This window comes from Pseudochaenichthys georgianus, chromosome 6 (genome assembly GCF_902827115.2).
Source record: "Pseudochaenichthys georgianus chromosome 6, fPseGeo1.2, whole genome shotgun sequence".
In the NCBI taxonomy this organism is placed as follows: Eukaryota; Metazoa; Chordata; class Actinopteri; order Perciformes; family Channichthyidae; genus Pseudochaenichthys; species Pseudochaenichthys georgianus.
The window spans coordinates 43,484,346-43,493,641 of record NC_047508.1 but is presented as its reverse complement, the minus strand read 5'-3'; the positions used below and the strand labels follow the sequence as shown (position 1 = coordinate 43,493,641).

Genomic DNA, 9,296 nt, shown 5'->3' with positions numbered 1-9,296 from the left:
AATCTCTTTCAACACAAGAAAAAGCTGTGTACATTTCTGACATTTAGCTTTTCAGATCATCAGAGACGTGAAGCTATATGCAAAGTGCCTTGTGCAGCTAACACAGAGTGCATTCTCGTAGCTATTGCTACAACTGCACCGCGTTTGTTATGAAATGTATCAATGTTCTAAAATGTGTGACTTACCTCAATATTTAAAAAACAGAGTGATTGGCGGAGAGCATGCAAAACAATTATTGAGTTTCACTTTAAGTGAAAAATGAAAGGATCTAGAAGTTAAATAACATTAGCATCTTCCCCTAGGCCTAGTACAATTCAGCCCAAAACATTGAACATGCTAGCAGGCACTTACAGCCTCTGAATACTGTATCAAAACCTTGTTAGCAGTTAGTGCTACCACTATGCTAAATTGGTATTAGCATTGCAATTAAAGTAAAGCAACTCTACTAACAAACTATCAAATGTTGTCCTTTTAGACGTCTAATAATATCCAACTATTCAAGTCCATCATATTGAAAGAATAGGCCTTCACCAAAGCATGTTGACGAAGCTAATACAGCTTTTACAAGCTTTTACAATTCTTTTACAATCAAAGTCATTTAGCTTAAATATGTATTGTGATAATGTTGTTGGTTACAACAATGTCACAGGGATTTCAGGCAGAAGGTAGTTGAAGGTTAAGTACCTACATTATGGATTAATAAGTGAATGTAGGTACAACGGCCTCGTGGAATAACAAAGATTTATTTTCTGTTTGTTTAAAAAATAATCTCAGTAATGCATCTTTGTCTATCACACTTTGCTTCTGTAGATCTCCCATCTGACTTGATTGTGAGCTTGTGTTTTCAATAAGTTAATTGAGCATGTTTTATGAGACTGAACAGTCTCATAGGGTATTGGACTCTCTTAAAACCAAGGTAGGTGCAGAATAGGTTTCTCAAAAATAAAGCAATCAGGAAGGCAGTAGCCTACAGTGCATGACTAAAACATACAATCCAAAGAACAAACAAATTATAATTATAATGTAAATAGTTTGCCCGCCATCATATTTGTTTTACTTTTAAATGAATGTTCATGGTGTGGTGTTACGAATTCTTAAAATAATACAAAGATCGGAGGAGCCAGCAAACGACACATCTACATCAAAGCATTTTCAGGGCAATCGATTTGCAGCCAATCAGAGACGAGATCTGCTGCACCCAGGCCATGGATGTGACCCAGGCACGCAGAAACCAGGCAGAGACCATGCGCTAATGTACGCACAGAGCATGCGCAAAGCCACAGACCACGCAGTAACCACATGCCACGCGGCTCTCTCTGAATACACAGCACATCGCCAGCCGGGAGAGGAAGCAGCATTTTGAGAGGTAACGTTAAAACTATTTATCAACGGATACAAAACATACAACTCAAAACATTGCAAACGTCAAAGTCCTAGCTATGGTGTTCATTTTGATTAACGACCGAAAACAAAGTAAGTAATGTTAGCTAACGTTATGGTAGCTAGGTAGCAGCTGAGCTAGCTAGACAATGGATGGGTATCGTTACGGTACTTTACAGGGATGCAAACGTGCCGTTTTGAATCCAAAATAGATTGTTTGTGTGATTCATGTAGATCTGCAATAAAAATATTGTTGGTTTATGGGGGGGGCCTGCTAGACCTGCGGGTCTGGGACCCGGAGTAATCTGCGGCGACGAGGTGTTATGCGCCACGTGTAACGGAGTTAAACATGTGTATAAATAAATATTAGTTATAAATTAAAGATTTTCTTGGTAATTTAATCAATTAACAGGTCACTTATGGTTGTGACCCGTTACACACGCATGGTGTTACTTTTGTGTTATATATTATAATGAAGCTTGAGCGTGATGTGGACTGAAACGTAGCTAACTAGCATACATTGTCACTGTGTAGTAGGGCTGTGCGATTATGGCAAAAATCATAATCACGATTATTTGGGTCAATAATTGATATCACGATTATTTTGACGATTATTCATTGACCATTTATTGAACTTTAAAACAAATAATATTTTACCAATAAACAAGATCAACAAATATGTTGGAGCGCACTTCCAAAACCATACTAAACATATATTAATATGATAAATAAAAATAAATTAGACTAAAATAAATTAAATCAAAAATGATGCAGTGCACTGTCACAACCTACTGAAAACTCCTTAACATATAGCCAACATTTTGGTAAAACATATTCAACATATTCCACTCAGTTAAACGTTGAAGGTTGGCCAACCGTCATGGTCCAGAAGTAACAGGAAATACATGTTGAACTACAATTTAAGACCAAATAAAAATGTTTAGGCCACCATGGCAAATGCTGGTAGGGCTGCTCATGTCATCTCTTAAAGATTGTTTGCAAGAAACACCAGCCTGTTTACATGGTCTGGTTTCAGAGATGAGCGCAGGCAGGTGACAAGCCACCTGGACTGAAGACCCTCAGCCACGCCCCGACACATGGGGTGACGCCGGCCAATCACAAAGCTTTGATGCGTTCAAGTGCATTATTCTGGCACAGGAAGATTATGTTACAGGACATTAACGATAAAACAGAATATTGTTGTTCTATTTTTAGACACATCTCGCGATCGACTGGTTGCGCACCCCTGGGCTAGACCACAGGTCTGTTGTGGTGGCAAAGTAGTCAGCTGAAGCCGCATCTCTCTCAACTTCCCCACGGCATTTGTCATATAGTGCAGGCAGCGCAGACCTGCTGAAATAATACCGAGACGGCATCGCGTAACGCTTATCCAACGTGTTGACAAGTTGCTTAAAGCCCTGGTTGCTAACAGTGCTAACTGGGCACATATCTTTAGCGATGTGAAATGTCATGGCAAAGTACTTGGAAATAGTTTTACCCTTCTTTTTAACGAGTTGCTGCTCTTGTTCTGACATCTTCGCTCGCGCTGAACACTCACAACACATGTCACTCCCACGTGGCCGAGTGGGCTTTCAGGGAGGGGCGAACGCGCACCCAGCAAAATAATCGTATTTTGTCAATTATGCTGTTTTCATAATCGTCGCAAGCCATAATCGTAATCGCGATTAAAATACGATTAATTGCACAGCCCTACTGTGTAGTATAGGTCTTGTACTCGATTAAAAGTAGAAGTACTCAGATAGATCTTGTACTGGAGTAAAAGTAGAAGTACTCAGATCTTGTACTGGAGTAAAAGTAGAAGTACTCAGATCGTGTACTTGAGTAGAAGTACCAGAGTGCAGGAATACTCTGTTAAAGTAAAAGTCGTGCATTCAAAATGTTACTCAAGTAAAAGTAGAAAAGTATTATCATTAGGGCTGTCAATGGCGTTAACGCAAACAAATATTAACGCCACTAATTATTTTAACGCGATTAACGTATGTTTCAAAGCGCATCGAGTTTAAAATACCATCTACAAGCTGATGCTGACAGCCCCGCTCCTGCCTCCCGCTTGTGGCAGACCACACTTCCACGCTCACCGGCAGGCCCGGACTGGCCATCGGGAGGTGTATGTGTGGCGCGAGCGAGAACGCACACACCTTACGTGTATTGTTGTTGTTGTTAGCATCTGGTGCTAGCAAGCTGCGCTAACGGATATTAGAGCTGTTTCAATGAAAACAGAGGAGCGGCATTTTGCCACAACTGCGCCGAGCACTTGACTTGATGCAGGAAGCAGAGAGCGGGACATTGTACTAGAAGTCAGCACACTCAGCACAGATGTGCGCAACATGATTGCAGCTCTTGTTCGAGCATATGCCTTGAGTTGCACATAGCTCCAACGACCCATCACAGTACGCACACACACACACACACACACACACACACACACACACACACACACACACACACACACACACACACACACACACACACACACACACACACACACACACACACACACACACACACACACACACACACACACACACACACACACACATTGTATGAGAGAGGTTCCAGGTTGAATTGAGGTGAATATTTGTAATGTTCAGAGGTTGTTGTGTTGAGAATATTCATGAGAATATTTGTCATTGTTCAAATGAAACAAACATTTGCATAAAGCATATTTGTCCACTCATATGATGATAAGACTATTAAAAACTTGAAAAAGATCCCTCTAAGGTACATTTAGAACAGGTAAAAAATGTGCGATTAATCGCGATTAACTATTTTAATCGACTGACAGCCCTAATATATATATATATATATACAAATCTCAGTTAAAGTGGTATTACTGTGCTTAAAGCTGGTGCTGTGTTATTTAAGTTATTTGTAACTAACCATATGCAAACTTGTCTCTTTTCTCCCTCAGCTGTTTGCTGCTATACAAGGAATTTCAACGTTGGCTAACAGCAATAATAAGCAGCCAGAGATCCTAAAGTAAGACAATATGACAAGTTTGATCAATTCTTTCACATGTCCTACATGTGGCTTTGCTATCCTAACAGTGAAGGGATATGTGAGTCATCAAGAATTACACAAAAATGAAGCACATGGTCAATATGCCTGTTGCATAGTTGGGTGCAAATTAAAGTTTGCAAAATATAATTCTTTTAAAAGTCACATTTATCGCCACCATAGACAATCATCTGTTTCACTATGTGAAACAGTAAATGGGCCGCTGAAATGTGAAAATCGTCATTGCCAGAAACAATGCGTTGATCTGAAAGATCTTTTAGATCATTTGAAGACTCATGTTTCAAAGAAAGAAGAAGTGCAGTGTCCATTCAAAGGTTGTGGCAAAGCCTTTTCAATTAGGTCCTCTTTTGCTACACACGTTTCTAGAAAACATAAAAATGCTACATCTGTGCAAGTTTCGGCTTCGCATTTTGTTGACTCTTTGCCTAGCAATTACTCGGATGTTGCTCACAGTCAGATGTTTTTGAACATGACGAACCTATGGATACCCTGGACCCTGCTGATATGAAAGGGTTATATATGAGAAATGTGTGTATGTTTTACATGAAGTTGCAGGCTAAGTACCTTGTACCTTCCTCCACTATTCAGATGATTGTGGAACAAGTAAACACTCTCAATAGTGTGTGTCACCAGTACACAGGAAATCAAATGAAAGGTGCCCTGCAAGCTAATACCAACTTGACACAGTCAGAAATCAAAGATGTCTTGACAAGTTTAACTGACACTAGTTTGCATGCACCCTGTAGCCGTACACTCTCTACTGAGTATTTGAGAAGGCAATATTTTCAGACAAACTTCTCTTATGTGCATCCTCAAGCTAGTTTAGGCACTGATGAAAATCAAAAGGAACGATTTGCTCAGTATATCCCCATAAAAAAGACTTTGGAGACTTTGCTTAAAGACCCTATTGTGTGGCAAGAATGTACCAAGTCGGTAGATGACACTTCTGCACATGTTCTAAATGATGTAAGAGATGGCTCTGTATACAAGTGTAATGCACTGTTCATGGAGTCAGGTATACGTCTAAAAATCATACTGTATCAAGATGCCTTTGAGATTGTTAATCCTCTTGGGTCAGCAAAAAAAAAATACAAGGTACTTGGGGTTTACTTCACACTGGCCAACTTTGACCCGATGTATCGTTCCATGGTTGAACATTTACAGCTTTTGCTTTTGTGTAGAGAGGTAGATTTTAAATATTTTGGCCAGGAAAAAGTTTTCTCCACGATGCTGTCAGATATCAAGGACCTGGAGACAAATGGGCTTGTGATATCTGGGCAGGTTGTTAAGGCAAGTATTCTTTGCATTGCTGGAGATAATTTGGGGTCTCACAGTATCGGAGGTTTCACAGAGAATTTCAGTACCTCTACTTACTTCTGTAGATATTGCCTTGTAACTAGAAGGGAGCTTGAAGATCTTCAGAAAGGTGCCCCACCTCGAACAGTGCAAAACTACAATGAGGCAGTAGAAGAGCTACAATGTGGTGACCCGACAGAAAGCAGAGGTTTGAAATTTGACTCTGTTTTCAATTTCCTCACCTACTTTCACGTCTGTCAGCCTGGTCTCCCACCGTGTATTGGTCATGATGTGTTTGAAGGAATTGTGGCATATGACTTGGCTATTTACATCAAGTACTTTGTAAAAGTTAAGAAATTCTTCACCTACAGTCAGCTAAACCGGAGAATCGCGCAGTTTAGCTATCAGGGATCTGATGCTGCTTCTACTCCCTCAGTGGTAGTTGAAAAGGGAGTTAAAATAGGTGGCCAGGCAGCAGAGAACTGGTCTCTCCTGAGACTTCTTCCTATTATAATAGGTGAAAAGATCCCAGACACAGATGATCCGGTATGGCAGCTGACAGTCCAACTGAAAGAAATTGTGGAATTAATATGTGCCCCTACAATATCTCTCTCTCAAGTTGCTTTGCTCAATGTTCTCATTGTGGAGTATCTAGAGACAAGAAAAGAGATGTTTCCTGATCAAAAACTCAAACCAAAGCACCATTATATTGTCCACTATCCTGCTTTGATACTCAAGTTTGGCCCACTCATAAGATTGTGGACAATGAGATTTGAAAGCAAGCATTCTTACTTCAAAAGATGTGTGCGAAGAACCCAAAACTTCAAAAAATGTGTGCCAGACACTTGCAAATAGCCACCAACTTCTGCAAACCTATCTAAGCTCAAGTTCCGTCTTTGCTCCTACTTTGCAAGTGAAGCAATCCACCCCTTTCCATGCAGAGTTGTACAGTGATGCAGTACGCAGTGCAGTAGAAGCAAGCTTTCCTGGGGACTGTGATCTTGTAGTGTCTACTGAGATACAGTGGAAAGGCACTCTTTACAGAAAGAGCTTCTTTCTGTGCATCGGTCCTGGCATGCCAACAGAGTTTGCACAAATAGAACTCGTGTTAATAATGGACAATAAGAATGTGTACTTCCTTGTAACACCTCATGGTTCATCATATTTACCAGACTTGGGACTATATGAGATTCACACAGCAAGTGGGGGCATGAGGTGCATAAATGGAGAGCTATTATTGGATTACTATCCATTGCCTGCTTATGCTCTTTGTGGAACTAGAGTCATTTCTCTCAAACACAGCATAGTAGATACAGAGTAAGGGGGATACATGACAATGAGTGTTTTTATGGCGAGCTGCGCCTGTAAGAGCTGTATCAGGTAATATAAGCATGGTTACCCTACAGACTATGGAAAACTAGAGTGTGTTGAACTTGGCACAGGAGGTCCTTAAATGCTTGAAATCAGGGCTAAGATCATATGTCTGTAATAGGTCAACAACTCCCTAATGTGTTGTAATAAATGGAAAGCTTCTGTTGGAATACCATCGTAAAAAACACGTATGGGGATTTATTGTTGGATTGCTATGGAGCAAAACAGTTGATTTACTATTACTACTTTTTACTATTACCATTTACTATTACTACTTTTAAATAATACTATTTACTGTTACTAATCATTGTTACTGCTATTTACGTTTACTGTCATTAGATAACTGTGGCACTCTATTACTGTTCATAGCAAAACAGAGAGCTGTTGTTGGATTACTATTGGTAGTTGTTACATGCTCCCCTCTTGGTGTTCTCTCTCCGTATTGCAGGCTTATTTTTAATTTTTTTATTCTGTTTTGAGTTATGGATGATGCAGAGGGTGATCTTGTAGCTGGCTTCATTAGCTCTGTGCTGCCAAACTCAAGTACAAACGAGCTGGTGTTGGAGGCTCTTCAACAAATGGGAGTGGACACCCTGGAAGACCTGAAATATCTCATCGAGGCAGATCTCAAAAACGTCATGAGGCCAATCGACGCTAGAAAACTGATTGCCAGTGTTAAAGCTTTATGTAAGTATACTTATTTGTGAGTTGTAAAAACGATGTTTCTTTTTAATGTTGAAAATAAAAGCACAACATCCTCACTACATTTGAGATCATCCGAATTGTAATATTGTGGTCTTGCAAAACAAGCTTTGTAATGAGAAAACATGATGGCAGGCCTAATTCCTATTTTGTGTCTTTTATCCAGCTGAAAACGATGCCAGTGGGATTCCTGACCCGCCTCCCAGAGCTGAGACAGAAACACCTATGGCCACACCAAGAACAATAATGAGAAGTGAAAATCCACGCAGAGACTATTCACCCGCAAGTATGTATGAGAAAATATAAATGACTTTATAAAAATGGTATACAGGAAAAAATAAATGTCATAGTCCTACAGGAAAAAAAACATCTGCGTGTGTATTGAGGAAGTTGATCAGCTGATTGATCGCGGAGGCGACATAACCAGCAGAATCACTGTCGGCTGATGGTCTAAAGTTATAACTCACTTCGACCAATGGAGTAACTTCATCATTTAGCAACGTTATCATTCTAGTCAGTCCAGGACTAACTCCTGCTTTGCTGCACTCCAACCAAAATAAGGGAGGGGGAGGTCACGCAGAGTGTCAGAGAAGAGAGGCAAACACACTGGCACAGCTTTACAGAGAAAACAGGTTATGCAACAGAACATCAAACTATATCGATATATATGGTATTGTTTCATCTTATATCGATATACCTTAAACCAGTGGTCGCCAACCTTTTTAAGCCCAAGATCACCGACCTTGGCCTAGGTGAAAGGTGAGATCTACCTATTGCAGAATTGAGTGAAAAAGACGGGCTTCCAATTTGAGGCCTTTTATAGGCTAATTGCATCTGAATTACTGTTACAATGAAGGCTCCATAATCACACTCGCGATCGACTGGTTGGCGACCACTGGTTTAAACAGTAGATATATCGCCAAGCCCTACTGCTTCCCCACCTATTAAAAACCTGGTACCTGGTCGATGCCTGCTTTTACTTTATCTCCTCTGAAATATTTTCATTTTACCCATAGGCCAGGTGTAGGCATCAAACCAGTTGTAAGATAAACTATTTGATTGAGCTCTGTGACCAGGTTTATAGAGATTTTTAAAACAATAGAGGTTTATGAGATGCATGACGAGAGTCACATCTCTGTGTGTCATTGACTGAGCGGAAGGAGGAACCTATTGCGGTGAGCACGTTGCACGTTGTAACTTCCGGTTGTTGTTGTTGTTGTCATCTCCGGGTATCCCGTGTGCCTGTTCTGTTGCTGATAGCTTATTAACTTAAACTTAATCGATCGTTTTAAAACTCTTGATCACGGCAACTGCCTGACGTTGTAATCACACGTTACTACAGCTTAAGCACTCACAACTCTCCTTCTCTTAGCGACTGTAACTCCACAGTTGCCTACACTCTTTTCGGGTTTGCTAACGGTAGCTACTTTAGCTTGATAGCTAGCCATGGCTCTTTCCCCACCTTCTGGTGCTATTTCCTGCTCTTCCTGTCTCATGTTTGGTTACTT

General features: G+C 40.4%; 1 long non-coding RNA gene across 1 annotated transcript; it reads left to right on the top strand.

The window, feature by feature from the left end:
* Positions 1-1,305: 1,305 nt before the first annotated feature.
* On the top strand, positions 1,306-7,652 carry LOC117448390 (uncharacterized). Its single transcript, XR_004552328.1, has 3 exons — positions 1,306-1,366; positions 4,313-4,380; positions 7,567-7,652. It is a non-coding gene; the product is annotated as an uncharacterized lncRNA (long non-coding RNA).
* The last annotated feature ends 1,644 nt before the right edge of the window (positions 7,653-9,296 follow it).